Source organism: Camelus dromedarius, chromosome X, assembly GCF_036321535.1.
Source record: "Camelus dromedarius isolate mCamDro1 chromosome X, mCamDro1.pat, whole genome shotgun sequence".
NCBI lineage: Eukaryota > Metazoa > Chordata > Mammalia > Artiodactyla > Camelidae > Camelus > Camelus dromedarius.
In genome coordinates this window covers 73,527,113-73,551,174 of record NC_087472.1, presented here as the reverse complement: position 1 = coordinate 73,551,174, position 24,062 = coordinate 73,527,113, and the positions used below count along the sequence as shown (strand labels likewise).

At 38.8% G+C, this 24,062-nt stretch overlaps 1 long non-coding RNA gene across 1 annotated transcript; it reads left to right on the top strand.

Moving 5' to 3' along the window:
* The first annotated feature begins 327 nt into the window (after positions 1-327).
* On the top strand, positions 328-8,023 carry LOC135320236 (uncharacterized). Its single transcript, XR_010379489.1, has 3 exons — positions 328-353; positions 7,199-7,311; positions 7,928-8,023. It is a non-coding gene; the product is annotated as an uncharacterized LOC135320236 (long non-coding RNA).
* The last annotated feature ends 16,039 nt before the right edge of the window (positions 8,024-24,062 follow it).

The window sequence follows — 24,062 nt, the reverse complement described above, 5'->3', positions numbered from 1 at the left end:
CCTCCTTTTACAGTTGAGGAAAATGAGGGTCAGAGAGATGGTTTTCCTTAAGGTACCCTAGCCATATAGGGATGGTCTGATTCCAAAGCCCAGAAAGCTCTTCCTACTCTAGAGGGAGAAGAGAAAGAAAATAGAAAGAAGACAGCCATTGCTGGGTGAGGGAGGAGGCAAGAGGGGACTACATTGGGTTTTATCTCTAGCAAGGGCCTGAGATACCTTTGGGGCCAACGCAGGGCCAGGCCAGCAGAAGGCAGAGTGGGTGGAGCTGAGCCAAGGGGGAAGGGATAAAAGCCAGATCCTGACCACAGTACCCACCCACCCGTCGTTCGTTCGTCCTCAGTGCAGGGCAACAGGTAAGAACTGCTTTCAGTCTGGTGCCCTCTTTCTTGGTCTGCTTGCCTACCTCAAAGCTGTATAGGCTGGCTCTCCAGCCTGACTAGATCTGACTTTAATCTGTTGCTTAGAATCTGTCACTCTTATTTTCTTTTCCCCCTGCTATGTCTCTTTCTGTCTTTCCCTGTTTACAGCTTTCCTTTGTCTTTTTCCTCCTTGTTTCCTCTCTTTTTTAGTTTTCAAGATGGCTCACTTCATTACTCTCTGACACTATAGCTTTCTCTTATTTTTCCTTTGTCTGAGTTCTTTATGTATCTTTTCCTCTAAATCTCTCTCCTTTCCATCTCTTTCTTTCTACTCTGTATCTCAGTCTCTGTATTTCTGTCTCTTCCTTTCCTTCTGTGTCCCCCAGGAAGATGTCTTGATATTTCTTCTGGCAATTCTCCATTCCTCCCTCACTTTGACTCCTTCTCTCTGCTCAGCTGACAGCACTGCTCAATGGGTCGGAGCCCAGGGGGCCAGAGGTAGGAATAGAAAAATAAGTGAATGTGGGGATGATGGGAATGATGAATTGGGTAGGGAGAGATTTGAAGGAATTGAGAGATGAGTAATTAGCAAAAACAAAGGGAGAAGGTAGGAGAAGAATGTTGTGTCACTAAAAGGGCCCAATGCTGAAACTCAATAGATTTGTATTCTCACAGTGTGAGACCCTAGGCAAGTCCTTCACACTCTGAGGAAAAGGGCTTTGCCTATGATTTCAACAACCTCTTCTAAGTTTGATTTCGTGGTCTTGTAAATGTTTCCATCTCTAAGAATTTCTGATTTTGATTCCAGGTATCTAAAAGACTCTGTGATTCTTCCGTGATGGGGAGAGGGTGCTAGGAAGGGAAGTAAAGCCTGATGATTCCAACTCCTGAAGAGAAGTGACCACATCTCCTCCAGACTTAATTGATTATTGCAAAGCAGGCCACAAAGGGGAGAGAGGGGGCAAAGAACACTGCAATGACTGTTTCCGGCTCTCTTCTCGGGTAGAATTGTGTTGGCCCCTCTGATCTCTGGAACTGCAGATTGGCTGTTGACATCAGAGAGGATTTTAAGGTGTAGGGAAAATCTTGTAGTAATGGTGTCACTTGGTCCAATAAGTTATCTTTTGGGGTGAAAGCATTGTTTTAAGAAGACCCCTAGTAAAGACTGCTACACAATGATTGCATAAGTTGTTAAATGGTAGAATGAATGAATGAACAAATGAATGAATGTTCCTCAGTGCCTGAAATTCCACTTCAGTTAGAAATTTGTTTCTTTGGTAAAGGCACTGGTCACAGTTCAAAATCAAATGTCCCAGAAAGGGACCTGTTAGTGCAGCAGAGTGGATTGATGTCTGGGGTCAGGCTCTCAGTCAGGAGAATATGTAGTAATATTTGAATCATAGATCCATAGTGGTTAAGTTAGGAGGCTCTGGAACCAGATTAATTAGGTTCAAATCCTGTTGCTGCTACTTACCAACTCTGTGACCTGAACAGGTTACTTAATCTTTTGGGGCCTCAGTTTGCTCATCTTTGAAATAAAGTTGATATTAGTATATACCTCACAGGGTTGTCATGAGGATTAAATAAATCAATGTACGTGAAGCATTTACAGAGGGGTCGGGCACAGTGGTGAGACCTCTGTGAGTTTGTTAAAATCTGATGGAACCTATGAAATTATCTAGTCGAATGTCTGTGGAGAAACTGAGGCCCAGAGTGGGAAAGTACAAAAGCCCAAGGTCACATAGTAATTTGTAACAGAATAAGGAGAAGAATTAGGATTGAGACAAGAATCAGGGTAACAGACCTGGCCTGGTGTATTCATGATGTTACTTCCCTTGGCTATATCTTCACTTTCCCTACAAATAAAATGTAGAATATGAAAATAGTAGATAACATTTTTTCAGTATTTACTCTGGGATAGGCACTCTTCTGTATACTTTACATAGATTATCTTACTGAATCTTCAATATTGAACAAGACTGTCCTTGTTATTACTATATTTTAAAGATATAAGACATAGAACAGAGACATGATTTTTCTAAGGTCCAGAGCTAGTCAGTGGTGGAGACAGGATTCAAATGCAAGTAGTCTGGCTCCAGAGGCTGTGCTCTTAGTACCCTAAATTGCCTAAAATACTCACTTGATTCAATTTTGCTCACTCCAATCTCATGATAGGTAGTGAGGTAGCATGGAAACAGAGCTCAAGGTAACTAGACTACAAGGTTATGGGTCATTAAGTTGGGCAGGCAGGGTGAGGCAGGGCAAATTCCAGGAAAAGAGTATCAGAACAGATAAATTGAAACTGAAGCTTGAAAGAATTTGATAATTCAACAAATTCCAAGAAGTGGTCTATGTTTTCCCAGGTCTCTGAGAATATCATGGCTAAAAGTCCCTTAGAGACGATGTATATATAGAACTTCTGTTTATAACCTGGTGGGGGGGGGCGCTCACCATCATCCCAAGGCAGGACTAGACTTTGCTTCCAATCTTGGAGGTTTTCCTTCACATTACATACCCCAATTTTGCTGTCATTATTATTGTTAATGCTGGGGAAAGGAATTTGCAGGAGCCTGGAACCTGGCCATCTGCCTTGCCTGCCTCTCCCTGGGACATCCACCCTGCTTCACCACCAATAGCCCCAGCCAGATGCTCAGACATGATTCTAGAAAGGAACTCCTCTTCTCTCCCACACCCTGGTCTCAGCTTGGGGAGTGGTCAGACCCTAAATGTGATAAACGCTGGGGGCTTTATCTGTGTTCTGCAGGCTCAGCTCCACGATCTTGAGCCTTTGCAAGCAGGCAGGGGAAGGGAAACTCGTATCTCTAGATATGAAGTAGGCATCAAATCCAATTCACTACCTACCATATGAGTTAGAGGCAAATTCCTTACATTTGACAGCTGATGAAAGCTGAGACCCAAAGAAGATAAGTTACTTTCCAAGATGTGCAACAGGGAGTTGGGGAGCTGGAATTGAAATGAGAAAAGCTAACATTCATTGAAAACTTACTATGTGCCAGGCACTGTCCTACAGTCTTAATATGAGTTTCATTTAGTCCTTTCAACACCGCTTGGCCTTTCCCAATTTCAGGAACTACACTCCCTACCCCCTGTACCGACCTATGCTCCTATGACAGCCTGTGAGAGTTGGAGGGAGGATGCTCTGGGGTGGAAGAAGAGGAAGAGATTGCTTTGTGAGTTAAGGGGAGGGTGCTTGCTCTGTGAGATCTAGAAGGGAGGGGTATTGTTCTGTAAGAGGTAAAGGAGGTTGCCATATTGATGACACGGCCACCAGTTCCTCCTGCTCGCTTGTCCCCCACAACATAAGGCCCTATATGTTAGAGGTGCTGTTAGGTTCTACTCAGTAGCTTTCCTGGTGGTGGCAGAGCCTTAGTCTTCCCACATTCCTCCACCTCTGTCCCATTGTCCTGTCCCATATCTTTTCTCACCCTCTGATGCTGGATCTCCAGTTTGCCCTTTTTCTTTCTTTTCCTTTTTAAATTGAAGTACAGTCAGTTACAATCTGTCAATTTCTGGTGTACAGCACAATGCCCCAGTCATGAATATACATACATATATTCATTTTTGTATTCATTTTCATTAAAGGTTATTATAAGATCTTGAACATAGTTCCCTGTGCTATACAGCAGAAAATTTTTTTAAATCTGTTTTTATATATAGTAGCTAACATTTGTAAATCTCAAACTCCCAAAGTTATCCCTTTTCACCCCCTTTCCCTGGTAAGCATAAGATTGTTTACTACGTCTGCGAGTCTGTTTTCGTTTTGTAGGTGAGTTCATAGTGTCCTTTTTTTCCTTTTTTTAAAGATTCCACATATGTGTGATATCATATGGTATTTTTCTTTCTCTTTCTGGCTTACTTCACTTAGAATGTCAATCTCTAGGTCCATCCATGTTGCTGCAATTATTTTATTCTTTTTCATGCCTGAGTAGTATTCCATAATATACTAGTGTATAAATATGTGGTGTATAAATATCCTATTACCCAGTCATCTGTCGATGGACATTTCGGTTGCTTCCATGTCTTGCAGTTTGCCATCTTCTTTTCATCTATTTCCCCCTCTTGCTCTCTCTAGCTCTCCTTTTCTTTGTATTTCTCAGACCTCCCTCATCCCAATCCCCAACCTACCTTAACCACCTCACTGTCTCAATCCTTTGATCTTGTCTCTACTCCCTTGTCCCTTCACTCAGTCTCACTCTCCTCTCCCTTAGTAGAGCCAAGTTCCTCTTCCCATAACTCTTCCTTATTGTTCTCCCCAACCCCCATGATCTCTGACAGCATTTCTCCTTTATCTTTGTACCTGACTGACTCTACACCTGCTGGATTCTCCCCTCTCTTGCTTTCAGTTTTCTGAGTCTTTGTATATTCCTCCGTGCTCATTGATCTCTCCTTATGTCTCTTTTGTGTCCCTCTGTCTATCTGTCTCTGACTCTACCTCTAACCTGTGACTCAGTCTCTCTCTCTTTCTCTCCTTCTCTCCTCCTCTTCTCTCTTTCATTCTCTTTCTCTCATCTCAGTCTCTTTCCCAGTTCTTCTGTATTTCCCATCATCCTCTTGTCCTCCATTTTTCTGGATCAGTCCTCTTCTCCCTGTTCTTATCTCTACCTGTCCCTTTTCCTTCTGGCTTTGATCTTTCTCTTTCCCAAAATTTCTGTTCTCCTAATAACTCCACCACTACCACTACACCTTTGTTCTCTATTACTTTCCTACTTTTATCTTTCCTATTTTTTCTTTTCTTATGACTCTTCCCCTACTCTCCTTCTCTTTCCTCCATTTGGGTCCTTATTGATTCATTAATTTACTCCCAAATTCAACAAATATTTATTGAATGCCTCTATGTGTATTTGATTATTTTATTCTGATCTTCTCTCTGCCCCCTTTCTCTCCTCTGTCTTAGCCTCCACCTCTTTCATTCAACCATAGATTTGTTTCCTAGACTCCCTGGGTCTTGCTTTCACCTACTCCTCTCTCTATGCTTTTCCTAAAGCCAGGGGGAAATCCAACGACAGTAAAATGCCAGTCTGGTGGCACATGGTGCCCATTTGTCCTATTCCCTATATGGCTATGGTACTTTAAGGAAAACCATCTCTCTGACCCTCATTTTCCATTTCTTTATGTCATGTCTTTATTTCCTTAGTCAATGTTTTGTTCTTCTCCACATATAAATCACTTCTTTGCTCAGATTATTGTATTTTATTTATTTTTTGGTTGCAATTGTAAAAGGGTTTGTTTCTTTATTTTCCATTTCTGATATTTCATTTTTAGTGTAAAGAATTGCAGCTATTCTCTTGTTAGTCTTGTATCCTGGTACCTTGCCCAGTTCTTTTATTAGCTCTAGTAGTTTTTGTGTGGAGCCTTTAGGTTTTTCTATATATAGTGTCATGTTATCCACATATAGTAACAATTTTACCTCTTCTCTTCCAATTTAGTTCTCTTTTCTTTTTCTTGTTTCATTGCTATGCTTAAGACTTCCAATAATATATTGAATAGAAGTGGTTAGAGTTGACATCCTTGCCTTGTACTGAATTTTAGTGGGAAGTCTTTCAGCATTTCACCATTGAGTATTATGCTGGCTGTAGGTTTGTCATAAATAGCTTTTATTATGTTGAGATATGTTTCCTCTATACGCACTTTGGTTACGATTTTTATCATAAGTGGGTGTTGAATTTTGTTAAATGCTTTTTCTGCATCTATTGAAATATCATGTGATTCTGTCCATTCTCTTATTGATGTGGTGTATCATATTTATTGATTTGCATATGCAAGGCTAATTGTTTTGTAATGAGAGCATAATGAGCAAAATGTTACATTCAGATGCCAGAGATTACTGCCTTTTCCCACCTATCATTGTCTGTCTCCAGGAAACTTGTCACCTCAAAATGTGTTTTTCTTATCAGTCTGGAGGTTCCTGCTTTCCTCTGTCTGCTCAAGTCTCCTGTTGTTCACAAGATGTGTGATTTCCTAATATTTGGCCTGTGCCCCACTTTCTCTGCTCATATCTAGCTGCCTTTTTAACTATATTAATTAATTAACTATTTTAATTATCTTCGCATATGTTTATATCAATTTCTTGTAAATAGACTTTACTAAAATGCCTTGAGCCACAGGACATTTCAGATATCTGCTAGTGTTTGTGGATACTTTTTCAGGATGGGTGGAGGCATATCCCACACAGATAGAAAAAGCCTCCGAAGTGGTTAAAGCTCTCTTTAAAGAAATTATCCACTTATTTGGACTGCCTAATACTCTTCAAAGTGATAATGGGCTCCTTTTGTCTCTAGCATAACCCAACAAGTATGTAAAATTTTGCAAATTGCCTGGAAACTACATTCATCCTGGAGACCACAATCCATAGGAAAAACTGAGAAAATACATTAAAAAGGAATATTGCTAAAATCTATCAAGAGACTAATTTAACTTGGGATAAGGCCTTGCCAGCTGCCCTGCTATGTATAAGCGTGGTTCCCAGAAGCAGGCCTAAATTAAGCCCCTGTGTAATATTGTGTGGTAGGCCATTACAGGTGTCTCCCCAAGCTGGAGAATCTATAAATGTTCTAAAATACCTAGCAGTTTCCTATTATGTTAAAAATCGGGGCACTGTGCTAAACTCTGTTCATGAGTTTGCTTACAACAAGTTTGCCTATCCAATTGAATTAGTCTTACATCTTTTCCAACCTGGAGACCAAGTCCTGCTTAAAACCTGGAGTAAACAAGTTCCTGCATATCAGTTGACTGCAAGGTGGACAGGACCATATGTGGTATTATTTACAGGGCACTTGTCTGTCAAGTTAGCTGGGGGTAAAGCCATGTATTCATCACAGGTGGATTAAAGCAGCACCACCATCATCAGATAATGACTCAACTCCTGAGAGGCCTGGGGAGTGATGGGTTTGTGAACCCTTAGAAGACTTAAGGTTACTCTTTTAAAAAAAAGGTAAGTATTGAGATTATAATTTAATTGTAGCTGGTAAAGGTCAACTTATTTGTTTAATCTTGTCCAAGTAAAGAACACAGGGAATCTAGTGTAATTATGATACAGTCTCAAAAATAAAATCAATTGACATGTATTGGGAAAAGGAACCCAAAATCCCAAGTTCAACAAAGTACTAAGAGGTTTCATCAGGTTCATGTAGTTGTAGATAAAGAAGAAAAGAGGATTGTATGACTGACTAAAGATTTAAGGAATGTTCCCCGTCCAAGGCTGATCAATTCCATTCCATGATCACCTCCTCATTTTCCTTGTTCAGCAGGAAGTAGCCAGTACAGTTGTTGCCCCTTTTCCCATATGATTGTGGAATGGACATTAACAGTGTGAAATTGTAATAGAAAAGAACAAGTCTGACTCCATATTAGATCTGTTCCTTTGGCTTTAACCCTATGCTCTATTTCCTGGGCTGGTTCTATACCTTTTGTAAAGGAATGTTGCCTGGAGCCTGAAATACACAGGATAGCCTATTCTCAAGGCTCTGACCTTTAAGGGTATTAGCACTTTTCCATTCATATAAAGATAAAAAACTACAGAAGAGAAAATAACATTTGTTTTGTTGGAGATTTGCAGAGACACCATGACCTGACCCATGTGGACAGCTGCAAGGACAAAGGATTTCTACACCAAGAAGTTTGCAACAATCAACCATAACCCCTCCACTTCTTAGTATAAAAGAAGCTTGAATTATGACTTGGGGAAGATGGTTCTCCAGGACATTAGTCTGCCATCTTCTCAGTCTGCTGGCTTTCAGAATAAAGTTATTATTTCTTGCCCCAACACCTCATCTTCTGATTCATTGGCCTGTTGTGTGGCAAGCAGAATGTGTTTAGACTTGGTATCCTTACCACCATCAATTCTCTGGTTTAGCTGACCACACTAAAGAAATTATTAAGAACCTGATTAGCAAAATTTGTACAGGCTCTCCAAATACCTTGGCCAAAAGCATTGCTGTTGGTCCTTCTAAATCTCAGATCCACACCCTTTTTGGAACTCATAAACTGTCACCTTTTGAGACAGTCACAGGATACCCAATACACTTGACTTCTACTTCTTTTGATCCACAACTGATGAAAAGAGAGATGCTCCAATATTGTAAAGGCCTAGTTGCTTGTATTAAAAATAATCATGCTTTTGTAGCACAATCTTTTCACAATGTGCTCTCAGGAGATGAAGACCTTCAACATCATACCTTGCAACCTGGAGATTTTGTCTATTGGAAAAGACTCTTCCAGAAGAACTCTCTTCAACCTTACTGGAAAGGCTTCTATGAGTTACTGTTAACTACCTTTGTGATGTCAAATTCCAAGGAATAGAGTCCTTGATTCATGTAGAAATCTTAAGAAATTACCAAATTGTGACTGGACCTGAACACAATCTAGGTAAAGTAAAGATTTCCTGGAATTGAAGCAGATTACATGTGATAGGACAGCTTTTCCATGGTATCCAGGCCAGGCCTGTTGGAAGTTTGTTGCTAAGCCTTTGATGATAGCATAATGTTTCAGATGATGGCCAATGTCTATGTTATTGATAACATATTCACTTTAGTTAAAAAAATATGTGCCTGAGAGTTTTCCCTCCTACCTCTCCTTGTTACTCTAATATAACCTTATAGATCTCCAATCTGTGCACATTCCCTCTGACATGAGACACTGTACCCAGGAAAGGTCTTTCCTGACATTAAGGGACAAAAAATAAAGCTGTTGAAACTAGGAAACTTGACTCTTGACCAATGATGCTTTTGGAGAAAGATCTTGATCCAAAGTGGGAAATGTAAACTTAATAAAGAGTAACCTCAATTAAATAGAGTTAGGAAACCAGAGGGGGTGCTCTAATGCTCTGTGAAAATAACAAGGTCCATAGGAAGAAGAAAGAGTGCCCTTCTTTCCCGACAAGGACTCAGCCAATGAAAAGCCATGGACTTTTTCTTTACTATAGCCCTCCCACTTCTTTTCCTCTCTATAAAAGTATTCTCCTTCCGCTGCCATGCAGAGGCTTGCATGTGGCTCACCATGGTTATAGACCCTGAATTACAATTCTCTGCTGATCCCAAATAAACCCATCTTTGGTGGGGAAATATCTGGCAATCTATTTCAAATCAACATAGTCTGGGATACAAAATACCCTCAAAAAATTCACAATTATTAATACATGTTGCTATAAAACTATATGATGGAATGTAAGTTTCATCTTCAAACCTTCTCATTAAATTTCAGATAACTATGTTTGTACAATCAAAAGTTAATTAATACAGACTGGAACTCTTAGGAAAACAGGTTAGCAGACATATGTGGCCTCTTGTTTTCTTGGCATCCTATGGAGAGCTGTGCTAGAGCTGGACTGTAACCCATGTTATAAATTGTTCTGCTATAGTTATCTCCCTACTCTGCTCTTATTTTATGAGATGTGTGAGAGTTGCATTGCATGCAGGATGTAATTTTACCTCAAATATAAATAATTCTGAGCTAAGATGCCAGAGAGTTTAGGAAGGAAAATTAAGACTGCCAAGAGCACCTGTGGTTACCCTCTCTACTGAGGCAGGAAAAACAGCCTATGCTGCACACGCCCAACTCTGCACATTCCTATTGCTCTGCACCTCTGTTGCTGCACGTGTGTCTTGCTGTCAGTGTTCTGTGTGCAAAACTGTGTAGAGGGAGATCTTCCTGCAGTCTTCATTCTTTCTGACTGGCTGAGACTGAACTAGTAACTAGTATATCCACATATCATTCCTCTCAGGTGTTTAAGTGTGTCTCTGTGTGTGAGGGGGAGCCAACGGGTCAGGAGATGAGATCTGTGGCCTCCAATGAAGATGGTCCTCGAGGTCGTCATCCTTCTCACAGGTGTCTTGGCCACCTTGGCTTCCATGTGGTGGTGGGAAAGGGAGGACTGTGGGCAGCAAAGGGCAGAGAATCAGGTGAAGATGGGGTGAGTTTGGGGGGCATTGTTTGAGGGCTTTGAGTCTTAGAGACTATTGGAACTGCCGACAGAGCACAGAATTGTCCATCCACAGTGGGGTCCTGGGCAGGAGATGGGTTGGGTGGTCAAAAAAGGGCCTAGAAACAGAGAAAACTGGGATTTTAAGTGTGTCCCAAGATTTGTAGTGCACTGAGCAGAGTGCCAAGGGAGAATTGGGCCCATAACTCACAGTAAAGTTGACTGTATCACAGCTAGTCACCTCTGCCATTGTAGTGCAAAAACAGCCATAGGCAATATGTAAAGGGTTGAGCCTGTCTATGCTTTTGGGCAAAATTTTTTATTACAAAGCCAAAGGGTCTGGTAAATGAGACTGTTCCAGAAGAAGTAGTCACTTGGGTTTTAATTTTCTAATGGTGTTTTCCTAAATGTTATCATGAAGGGGAATCCAGTTGTGAAACCAAATCTCATCAGAAAAGTCCTGAGTCTTCAACTTTGTGCCTTGTCGGCTTTGTTAGCTTGGCCATGACATAAGTGGTCTTATAAGCAGCAATATTTGGTGTGAATGGAAAGCATAAAAACTCATAATTGCCTTGGGACTTATTTTGAAGATATTTTCAAAGTTTAAAAATATTTAATGTCATGTAATTTGACCATAGAAGTTGTCAAATGATGCACTCTTAAGTGCATTTTCCTAGTCACAGTTTTCTAATTTCATTGTGAAATATGAATGGAAAAGTAAGATCAAGATCCAAATCTAGGGGGAAAAATTATCAAGGTTCTTTGCATCTGGTTGGACCTGTGGTTGTAAAGAATTTAACATTTGATTGATATATTCTATCAGCAGGAATTAATTTTTGAGAAAATGCTGTTGAACTAGTATTGATATATTAATAAAGATGTTCCATGCTTATAAATGGAAATAATTGATTCTTATGAAGGAACAATTGATCTGGAGAATTACATTCTGGTGTTACCTGCATAGGTATGTTGTTATATTCCCCAGAAATATGCCATATGTCTTCTTTCTCATGCTTATTAACAACAGATTGCATACATCTATTCCAGTGTAGATTAAAATAGTTTTCCAAGTTTTTTAGGGTAACTCTTTTCTTGGAGTAACTTTAATAAGTATATAGAATTGTATTGAAAAAATGTCTTTAGACATATTTACTATTAGATGCATATGTATATTTTGTATATGTATGTTATTGTCATGTCTTAACACCAATAATTTTATTTGCACAGAGACATCCACCCACCTAGACCCAGCAGCCCAGTTATAAACAACCTCAACAAGAGGAACCACCAACTGAAAGTCAGGATATGATACCCTGTCAAGAGAAAGAAGATGAAGGAGCAGCTTTGATTCAAGGTACGTGTGTGTGTGTATACACACTTATCAATATTATGTTTATTACCAACACTGAATTGTTTAGATTAAGTTTCAGATACCACTTACCTTAAGTACTTCACTATGTATCCTAAAAACAAAGAAAAATACATCCTCTTAGATAACTATTACACATTTTATTCAGGTAGTTTAACACTGAAAAGTGAAATTTAATATATAGTCTATATTCATATTTTTCCAGTTGTACCAATGATTTCCTTTATATAGTTTTTTCTGATCTAGAGTCCAGTCCAGAGGAGTTCCAGTCAAGATGGTGGAGTGGTAGGACCACGTGCTCGGGTCTCCCCATGACTACAATGAAACCACAACTGATTGATAGACAACGATTGAAAAAAAGAAAAAAAGCGTGGAACCTAGCAAAGATCGCCTTCAACTGGAAACATAAAGAGAACCACAGTAGGACAGTAAGAGGGGAGTGCTCTTGATATAATTGGGCTCCATATCCCCCAGCTTGGCAGCCCACAAGCTGAAGAATAATTAAGTTGTAGAGGCCCTCCCACAGGAGTGAGAGTTCTAAGCCCCATGTCAGGCTCTACAGCCCAGGGTTCTGGCACTGGGAGTAGGAGACACCAGGACATCTGGTTTTGAAGGCCAATGGGGCTTAGCGCAAGAAGCCCCATGGAACTGGGGGAAACAGTGACTTCACTCTCTTGGGAAGTGAACACACAATCTCACGTGTGCCAGGACCAAAGGCAGAGGCAGTGATTTCATAGGAACCTGGGCCAGGCCTGCCTGATGGTTTTGGAGGGTCTCCTGGGGACATAAGAGATGGCTACAGCTTACCCAGGGGACATAAATGCTGGTGGCAGATATTCTGGGAGTGTTCATCTACATGAGCTTTCCTGGAGGCTGACATCTTGATTGGATCATTAGCACCAAGACCTAGCCCCACCCAACAGCCTGTAGGGAAGCCTCAGGCCAAACAACATACAGGGTGGGAACACAGCCCCACCCATCATCAGACTTCCTATGCCACAAAGGCCTCTACAGGGCCCTACCCACCAGAGGTCCAGGACCAAGCTTCACCCAGCAGTGGGCAGGCTCCTCCTGCCAGGACACCTGCATAAGCCTCTAGTCCAGCCTCATCCACCAGGGGCAGATATTAGAAATAAGAAAACAACAACTCCAAAACCTGTGGAAGGATGCCACAAACACAGTACAGAATCTACACTGGGACCGCCTGGACCCTGACTCATGGGTCCTAAGAGAGGAGTGTACTGCTGGGATGTATAGGACATCTCCCACAGAGGGCCACCTCTCCAACATCGAGAAATATAACTAACCTACCTAAAAATACAAATAGAAAGATAGACAACATGAGGCAGCAGAGGAATATCTCCCAGGACAAGGCACAAGGTTAAATCCCAGAAGAAGAAATAAGTGATGAGGAGACAGGCAATTTATCTGAGAAAGGGTTTAAAGTAATGATGGCCAATATGTCAGAGAACTCAAGAGGTGTACAGATGCACAGAGTAAAGTTTTTAGCAGAGTTGTAAAAAATAAAGAATACCCAAACAGAGTTGAAGAATAAAATCACTGAAATGAACAATACACTAGAAGGAACCAAGAATAGAATAAATGAGGCAGAATAATGGGTCAGTGAGCTAGAAGATAGATTAGTGGAAATCACTACTGCAGAACAGAAAAAAAGAAAAAGGAATAAAAAGGAATGAGGATAGTTTAAAGAGAACTCTGGGACAACTTGAAGTGCTCTAATATTCACATTACAGGGGTCCCAGAAAGAGAAAAGAGAGAGAAAGGACCTGAGAAAATTTTGGGAGAGATAATAACTGAAAACTTCCCCAACTTGGGAAAGGAAACTGTCACCCAAGTCCAGGAAGTGCAGAGAGTACCACACAGAATCAACCAAAGAAGAACACACCAAGGCACATAGTTATCAAATTGACAACAATTAAGGATAAGGAGAGAATATTAAAATCAGCAAGAGAAAAGCAATGAATAACATATGAGGGAACTCCCATAAGGTTATAAGCTGATTTTTCAGCAGAAACTCTACTGGCCAGAAGCCAGTGGCATGATATATTAAAAGTGACACAAGGGGGAAGCTTACAACCAAGAATAATTTATCCAGCAAGGCTCTTGTTCAAACTTGATGGAGAAATCAAAAGCTTCACAGATAAATGAAAGCTAAAAGAAGTCAGCACTACCAAACCAGCTTTACAACAAATGTTAAAAGACCTCTAGTCATCAAACAATAAGAAAAGAGAACAAAAAGGAGAAAGACAGAAAGAGAGAGAGAGAGACTGACCTACAAAAGTTTGCTTTGGCTGTTCGGGGTCTTTTGTGGTTACTTATAAATTTGGGAATTATTTGTTCTAGTTCTGTGAGGAATGTTGCAAGTATTTTGATGGAGGTTGCATTGGATCTGGGGATTGCTTTAGGTAGTGTGGCCATTTTGATAGTGTTGATTCTTCCAATCCAAGAGCACAGGAAATCTTTCCATTTCTTTGTGTCATTTCAGTTTTCAGAGTATAGGTAATCTCCTTGGTTAAGTTTATTTCTAGGTATTTTTTTGTTTTTGATGTAATGGAAATATCCCTGTCAGTTAAAACATTCTGGTTTTTGAAGTGAAAAGAAAAGTGAATGAAGGGTCACAAATGGCAAAATATCCTTCTTTTTTATGAGTGAGTTGTATTCCCTTACATATATAAATGCTGCATCTCCATTATCCAACTATTGATGTGTACTTGGGATACTTCCATATCTAGGCAATTGTAAATAATGTTGCTGTTAATAGCAGGGTGTATGCATCTTTTTGAGTTAATTTTTATTTTGTGGTTGGCTTTATTTCTTTGATAACTATGTAAGTTTAAAAATCTAAAGCTCTAAATGTTCTTAGAAACAATGAACAGCACATATATGTAAATTAAAAAATATATACAGTAAAAAAGAAATGATCTAACAAGCCATGAAAGGCATAGAAGAAACTTAAAAGAAATATCACTAAATGAAAGAAGCCAGTCTGAAAAGGCTACAAACTATACGATTCCAACCAAGTGACATTCTGGACAAGGCACAGCTACAGAAACAAAGAAAAGATCATGGTTTCCAGGGGTTTGAGGAGAGGGAGGGAGCAAGGAATGAATAGATGGAGAACAAGGGATTTTTAGGCAATGAAATTATTCTGTATGATACTTTAGTGGCTACATGTCATTACGAATTTGTCAAAGCCCATAGAATGTATAACATCAAGAGTGAACCCTAATGTAAACTATGGACTTTGGTTGATAGTAATGTGCCCGTGCTGGTTCATCAATTGTACCAAATATGCCACACTGAGGAGGGATGTTGAGAGTAGGGGAGTATATATGAGTGGGTGGGGAGGGCTATGTGCAAATTCTATTTTCTGCTCAATTCTGTTGTGAACGTGAAACTGCTCTAAAAGAATAAAGTCTGTTTAAAAAATTGAGTCCAGTCCAGTATCATGCATCACATGTAGTAGTCATGCCTATTTAATTTCCATTAGTTTAGACTAGTTCTTCAATCTTTCTTTGTCTTTCATGACACTGGTATTTTTTAATACAATGGACCAGTTGTTTTACAGAATGTTGATCAATTTGAGCTTGTTTCACATATTTTAAAAGACATTTATATTTTAAGCTATTCAGCTTAAATTGATAATTTTGTTATTTTGAGGAACCTGTCCTGCAACCTGAGCCCCAGGAACTGGCTCAGCCAAAGACTGAGAGTAGGCAAGGAAATGGTCCTGATGTTAAGGAGTAGATTCCATCAAGTCTAGAATCTGTTAAAGTACCAGAAGCAGGTATATTATCCATTAAGAGTGCAAATTGTGGACTTCCTGTTTTCCAACATATTATCAGTATCTTACATATTTTGTACTATAGAGGTATCATTACTTCTACAATAAGAATGCATACATAAAGATTCTTTGAAAGGTAGTTCAATCCCTCATAATCTGACTTACAGAGATAAGAAATAAATTGGGTCAAAACTACATTGAATTATGAAATATGAAGTTTTTTCTTAATTGTTAGTATAAATTCCTTAAACAACAGCATATAATGTAGATACTTTTATAAAGGTATATTTTTACAAACATATAATAAATTTGTGACAGATATCCATTGTATGAGATATGTTGAGGTACTGAAGTAGGTTATAGTACCAGCTCTAACATAATTTGCATGAATTGAGGCAAATCCCTTATATTCTAAAACCATTTGGCTCTTATAAAAATAATGAGCTAAAACCAGACATATTAAAATCTGAATAATCAAATTCAGTATGTTTTACATATTTTTTCCAATTCTCTGTTAATTATATTTACTGCTGAATTTTATGGAAACACTTGATGGTTAGGGAAGAAATTACCTCACATGAGTATTATAAATGTACTCACTCTAAATTTTTGATCCACTCCATTAGAATATTTTAATTAAAAGATAGTTTTCAGACTATTTCAGGAATATATTGAATACATAGTCATAGGGAGATCATAGTCTTAAATAAACATTATTAAAAAGAAAAATATAATAAATTATAGGAGCATCAAGTATAAAAAATAAGAAAATAAGAAAAAGAAAGAAGTACTTAATAAAAACACAAGTACAAATCATTAAGAAAAAGAAACAGAATTCAACTAATAAACAAAAGTTATTGTTCTTTTCAAAATATTTCTTAATAAAACATTCACTGGTTTACATAACCTTAAAGAAATGGACAAAGCTCGAATATACACAATAATAGCTATGGACAAAACATTACCAGATATTGAATGTGTTATATAATTAAAGGTGGATACATTGTTGAGCTCCAAACAAATATTTTGAAAGTTTGCATGAAATTTTGATATGCTAGGAGAACATAAGTTATTTAATACGCCACAATAGCAACTGGATTTAAACATCATAACATGGATAAACTTTTAAAACTTGCTGGAACTATTCAAAAAAACTTATTGTAAAAAACATATTTAGAAACAAATAATATATCTGTATTTGGCTTTTCCAGGTCCCTCCCTCCACCTCTTTCTCCTGTCCTTTTTTCCTTCTCCCTCTACTTCCTCTCTCTCCTTTGCCACTTTGAGAATCATTACTATTTCTCCTTCGTATTTTAATATAATATATGATGATAACTTGAAACTAGTCAGACCATATAATTTATTGTGTAAATTAGAATTCTTTTAAGTGTATAAATTGGCATTATTGATAATTACCTCAGGGCCACAAGGAAAATGGGAACAAATGTTTACCTTACTTGAAACAACCATCTAAGGCTAAACTAACCCAAAGAAATATTTGAGCATGTTTCCACAAAAGAGATACAACAAATCTCATTCTGGTCTTTTTATTTATGTCACTTAAGACGTTCCAAGTGTGGAGGAGGCCAAGATGGCGGAGTAGTAGGACGCTTGTAGCTCACCCTCTCCCACAAATACACCAAGACTCACATCCACGGACCCACTCAGCCAACCAGAGCACCTGTGGAACTCCGACAGAACATCATCCTCTTCAAAAGACAAAGACACCAAAAATCTGGTAGGAGAAAAGGAAAAAAAAGAAGAAAAGGCAAAACAGTGTGGGACCGGTCCCACGGGGGAGGGAGCGGCGAAGGAGGACTAGCCCTCATTTGCTGGGTCTCCCCCTCTCCAACGGAGAGGCCAGCAAGACAGAGGGGGAGCCTCTGAGGCTTGGATTTGTATGGAGCACACCTTGACCGACAGAACTAAGTTAAACAGGCACAGAGGATCCCTGCCACACCCATCCTGAGTTGCGAGCCGGCAGCTGGGGGCCAGGCCAGGCTGCCTGAGCCTGGCGGAGGAGGGTGGCAGCTGCACTGAGGCAGCCCTGGGGGACTGCAGGGGGCTGCGCACTGTGGATGAGTGGATGCACAGGGCAGAACAATCTGGGACCTCCATAAAACAACACGGCTGATGTGCCCTGGGGGGAAGGGTGCATACCCCCATCCCTGAAAACCCACCGAAGGTTTTCGGCAAAGAAAGGAGGGGCTCAGGCACAGCCGCTATATCCTTCGGGGCTTAACACCCAGGCTGGGGCGGGGGCAAAACCTGAATCCACACCTAAGGGATCAGCAGCCTCAAAAGCCAGACAGTGACTTGTTTACAGTCCAAGGCAGATAGGATTCTTCCACCCTAGTACGTCACAGAATTCATGCTGCCAAGACAAACAACGAGCTGAGTTTGGGCACAGAGCAGGGGCAGGGCTGTTCAGTGATCTTCCTGGAGCCCGCCTACGGAGCGCATACCTGAGGCAGAGCACACAGCGGCATGGAGTGTACAGCAGCACAGAGCTGCAGAGCGACAGGCGCCGGGAGACGGTGCGTTCCCTCCCCACCCCCCCGCATTTCCGGCAGGAATGATGCACCTGACCTGGTGCTGGGAGACGGCGCGATCCGCCCGCACACGTGGCCAGTCTGCAACATCTGACTGCAGCATCAGAAGGGTCAGTGACATGCCCAACTATAGCGCAGGAGAGCTGGACCTAACCCAGTGTTGGGAGGGGGCGCGATCTGCTTGCCGACAGGCACTGGGAGCAGCACAGATGAGGGCACCAATGAAGGGCCTCTGGAAACAGCAAGCTGAGTTCAGGAAACAGGGTGAAGACAGAAAGACTTATTAAGAGCACACAGTCTCCAGGAGAACACCCCCCCTTTTTTTAAAAATCTCTTTTTACCTGTTCTATTTTCTATTACCTTTTAAATTTTACTTTTTAAACAATTATATATCCTCCCAGTTTAAATCCTTTTAAATTTTTTCTTTTTAAAATACTGTTATTATTATTATTTTAAAAAACCCACATCATGTCATTTTTTTATTTCTCTTGGTTTTGATCTCCTGTTATTGATTATACACAGGTTTCAAATGTATTGTTTTCCTCTCTTCTCCTTTTTTAAAGATTTTTAAGAGATGTCTCAACCTGATTGCTATTCTGCTTCAACTTGCTTTTCTATTATTCATTATACACTGTTTTCAAGCTTTATTTTCTTCCTTCTTTTAAAATTCTCTTTCTTTTATCTTTTTTATCTGCTCTATTTTCAATTACCTTTTTAATTTCTACTTTCTAAACAATTGTATATACTTCTAGTTTTAAGTTCTTTAAAATTTTTCTTTCAAAGTAGTTATATTATTATTTTAAAAAATCCACTTGATTTCATTTTCATTTCTCTTGGTTTTGATCTTCTGTTATTAATTATACATAGGTTTTCTATATTGTTTTTTGATTTTTTTCCTTTTTTTAAGTGTTTTTTAAAAAAGACGTCTCAACTCAAATGCTAGTCTGATTCAAATTGCTCTTCTATAATTGATTATACACTGTTTCAAACCTTTTCTTCTCCCTTCTTTTAAAATTCTCTCTCTCTCTCTCTTTTTTTAATGTTTTATTCCTACATAGGCATTAGATAGATAAATAAATAAACTCCTTAAGGACCACAATAGATAACTGATACTCCATAAGCCACAGTGCCAGAGAGATATAAGCAAGATGAAGAAGCAGAGGAAACACTCCCAATTAAAAGGACAAGAGAAATCCCCTGAAAGAACGATCAATGAAATAGACATCAATAGCCTACTAGATCAAGATTTCAAAAAAGCAGTGATCAAAGTGCTGAAGGAACTAAAAGAGATAGTATTTGGAGGCATAAAATATGTCAAAAATGAAATGGAAACTATAAAGAAGAGCCAAGTAGAATTGGTAAACTCATTGGCTGAGATGACAACTGATCTAAAGGCTGTGCAAAGCAGACAAGATAATGCAGAGGAATGAATAAGTGAATAGAAGACAGGACAACAGAAAGCACCCAATCAGAACAACTGTGAGAAAAAAGGAATAAAAACAAATGAAAACAACATAAGTGACCTATGGGGTAATATAAAACATTCCAATCTTCACATAATAGGGGTCCCAGAAGGGGAAGAAAGATCTAAGGGGACTGAAAAGGTATTTGAAGAAATCATGATTGAAAACTTCCCAAACCTAAAGAAGGAATCAGATATCCAAGTACAGGAATTTCAGCAGGTCCCAAACAAGAAGAACGCAAACAGACCCACACCAAGACATATCATAATCAAGATGGCCAGAGTCAAGGATAAAGAAATGATCCTAAAGGCAACAAGAGAAAAGCAAAGAGTGAGTTACAAGGGAACCCCCATAGGGCTCTCAGCTGATTTCTCTACACAAATACTACAGGCCAGAAGGGAGTGGCAAGATATATTCAAAGTCCTGAATGAAAAAATGATGCAGCCTAGGATACTTTATCCAGCAAGGCTATCCCTTAGGACAGAAGGAGAGATAAAGAATTTCACAGACAAGAAAAAATTACAAGAGTTTAGCAACACTAAATCAATACTAAAAGAATTATTGAAAGGTCTACTCTAAATAGAAAAGCAGCAGGATGCTACAGAAATGAGAAACTCATAACTGGAAAGGTGATAACTCATGAATTACAAATAAATAAACACGAAATTGTAAAAGAAGACATTTAAATCATTAAGAGTGGGTGAGGGAAGCAAGAAAATATAGAGTATTTTCTTTCCTTCTTTCTTTTCCCTAAATTTTTTGTTTGCGGTAGGATGGGTTCGAGATATAGTAATGGGCTAATAGACTTACAGAAAAGGGTAACCACAAGCCAAAGAATTATGATGGAGTAACAAAAACTAAATAAAACCATGATAATACAAAGGAAAATTACCAAACCACAAAAGTAAGAAGAAAGGAACAAAGAGGAAATACCAAATCAATAGCAAAAATAAGTTCAAAATGGCAATAAACACACATCTATCATTAATTACAGTAAATGTTAATGGACTAAGTGCTCCAGTCAAAAGACACAGAGTGGCAGACTGGATAATAAAGCAAGAACCTTCAGTATGCTGCATACAAGAGACCCACTTTAGGGAGAAGGACACATATGGATTGAGAGTGAAAGGATGGAAAAGGATATTCCTTGCAAATGGAAAAGCCAAAAAAGCAGGTGTTGCAGTACTGATTTCAGACAAAATAGACTTTAAAACAAAGGCCATAAAGAAAGATAAAGAAGGACATTTTATAATGATTAAAGGAGTGATACAAGATGAGTATTTTACACTCATTAATATATATGCACCCAACATAGGAGCACCTAAGTACATAAAACAATTACTAACAGAAATAAAGGGGGGTATTGATGGGAATATAATCATAGTTGGAGATTATAACACCACATTAACATCACTAGACAGATCTTCCAGACAGAAAATAAATAAGGCAACAGAGAAATTAAATAATATGATATAGAAATGAGACTTGGTGGATATTTTCAGAGCATTACACCCCCCAAAAATAGGATATACATTCTTTTCAAGTGAACATGGAACATTTTCTAGGATTGATCATCTACTTGGGCACAAAAGAAGCCTGAACAATTTTAAGGAGACAGAAATTATCCCAAGTATCTTTACTGACCACAATGCCATGAAACTAGAAATCCACTGCAGAGAAACAAGAACAAAAGGAAAGCATGGAGATTAAAAAACATGCTATTAAAAAACTAGTGTGTCAACGAGGAAATCAAAGCTGAAATTAAAAAATACTTTGAGACAAATGAAAATGAAAACACAACCACACAAAATTTATGGGACTCACCAAATGCAGTGCTAAGAGGGACGTTTATAGCGACACAGGCCTTCCTCATAAAAGAAGGACAATCTCAAATAAAGAATCTAATCCACCAGTTAAAAGAATTAGAAAAAGAAGAACAAAAACCCCAAAAGGCAGCAGAAGGAAGGAAATAATAAAGATGAGGGAGGAAATAAATGAAATAGAGATTAAAAAAAACCTTAGAAAAAAATCAATCAAACCAAAAGTTGTCTTTTTGAAAAAGTAAATAAAATCAAAAAATCCCTGGCCAAACTCACAAAGAAGAATAAAGTGAGAGCACAAATAAGCAAAATAAGAAAGGAAAATGGAGAAATTACAACAAATAAAATAGAAATTCAAAATATCATATGAGAATATTATGAAAAAATATATGAAACCAAACTGGATAACCTAGAGGAGATGGACAAGTTTCTGGAAACATACAGTCCACCAAGACTGAACCAAGAAACTGACCACTTGAAGAAACCAATCACTAGAAATCAAATCGAATTAGCAATATAAAACCTACCAACAAATAAAAGTTCAGGACCAATGGCTTCACCAGAGAATTCTACCAAACATACAAAGAAGAACTCATACCAGTCCTTCTCAAACTCTTCCAGAAGATTGAAAAGGAGGGAATACTCCCAAGCATTCTGTGAAGCCACCATCACCCTGATACCAAAACCAGGCAAAGACACCACCGAAAAAGAGAATTATAAACCAATATCACTTTTGAACATAGATGCCAACATCCTCACCAAAATATTAGCAAATAGAATCCAACAACACATAAAAAAGATTATACACATGACCAAGTTGGGTTCACCCCAGGGACACAAGGGTGGTTCAATATATGCAAATCAATCAATGTAATACATCACATAAACAAGAGAAAGGACAAAACCCACATAATCATCTCAATTGATGCAGAAAAAGCAGTTGATAAAATTCAACACCCATTTAAGGTAAAAACTCTCACCAAAGTAGGTACAGAGGAAACATGGCTCAACATAATAAAAGCTATATATGACAAACCTACAGCCAGCATAGTACTCAATGGTGAAACACTCAAAGGCTTCCCACTAAAATCTGGACAAGACAAGGATGCCCACTATCACCACTCCTATTCAACATAGTCCTGGAAGTCCTAGCCACAGCAATCAGACAAGAGAGAGAAATCAAAGGGATCCAAATTGGAAAAGAAGAGGTAAAAGTGTCACTATATGCCAATGACATGTTACTATATATAGAAAACCCTAATAGGTCCACACAGAAACTACTAATGCTGATCAAAGAATTCAGCAAGGTAGCAGATTACAAGATTAACACTCAAAAATCAGTTGCATTTCTTTACACTAACGATGAATCAACAGAAAAAGAAAGTAAAGAAACAATCCCCTTTAAAATAGCACCCAAAGTAATAAAATACCTAGGAATAAATCTAACTAAGGAGGTGAAAGAATTATACACAGAAAACTATAAACCATTGATGAGGGTAATTAAAGAAGACTTTAAAAAATGGAAAGATATCCTATGCTCCTGGATTGGAAGAATCAATATTGTTAAAATGGTCACACTGCCCAAGGCAATCTACAGATTTAATGCAACCCCTATCAAATGACCCAGGACATATTTCACAGAACTAGAACAAATCATAATAAAATTTATATGGAACCATCAAAGACCTAGAATTGCCAAAGCATTACTGAAGAGAAAGAAAGAGGCTGGAGGAATAACTCTCCCAGACTTCAGACAATACTATACAGCTATAGTCATCAAGACAGCATGATATGGGTACAAAAACAGACATATAGACCAATGGAACAGAATAGAGAGCCCAGAAATGAACCCACAAACTTTGGGTCAAGTAATCTTTGACAAAGGAGGCAAGAATATACATGGAATAAAGACAGTGTCTTCAGCAAATGGTGCTGGGAAAACTGGACAGCAGCATGTAAAGCAAGGAAACTAGAACAATCCCTTACACCACACACAAAAATAAACTCAAAATGGATCAAAGACTTAAACATAAGACAAGATACAAGAAACCTCCTAGAGGAAAATATAGGCAAAACATTATCTGACATACATCTCAAAAATTTTCTCTTAGAACAGTCTAATCAAGCAATAGAAATAAAAGCACAAATAAACAAATGGGACCTAATGAAACTTACAAGCTTCTGCACAGCAAAGGAAACCAGAAGTAAAACAAAACGACAACCTTCGCAATGGGAGAAAATTTTTGCTAGTGAAACCAACAAAGGATTGATCTCCAGAGTATATAAGCAGCTCAAACGACTTAATAAGAAAGAACCAAACAACCCAATCCAAAAGTGGGCAGACGATCTAAACAAACAATTCTCCAAGGAAAACATGCAAATGATCAATAGGCACATGAAAACACGCTCCATATCACTAATTAACAGAGAAATGCAAATCAAAACTACAATGAGGTATCACCTCACACCGGTCAGAATGGCCATCATTCAAAAATCCACAAATGACAAATGCTGCAGGGGCTGTGGAGAAAAGGGAACCCTCCTACACTGCTGGTGGGAATGCAGTTTGGTGAAGCCACTGTGGAAAATAGTATGGAGATTCCTCAAAAGACTAGGAATAGACTTCCAGTGTGACCCAGGAATCCCACTCCTTGGCATACATCCAGAAGGAACCCTACTGCAGGATGACACCTGTACCCCAATGTTCATAGCAGCACTGTTTACAATAGCCAAGACATGGAGAGAGCCTAAATGTCC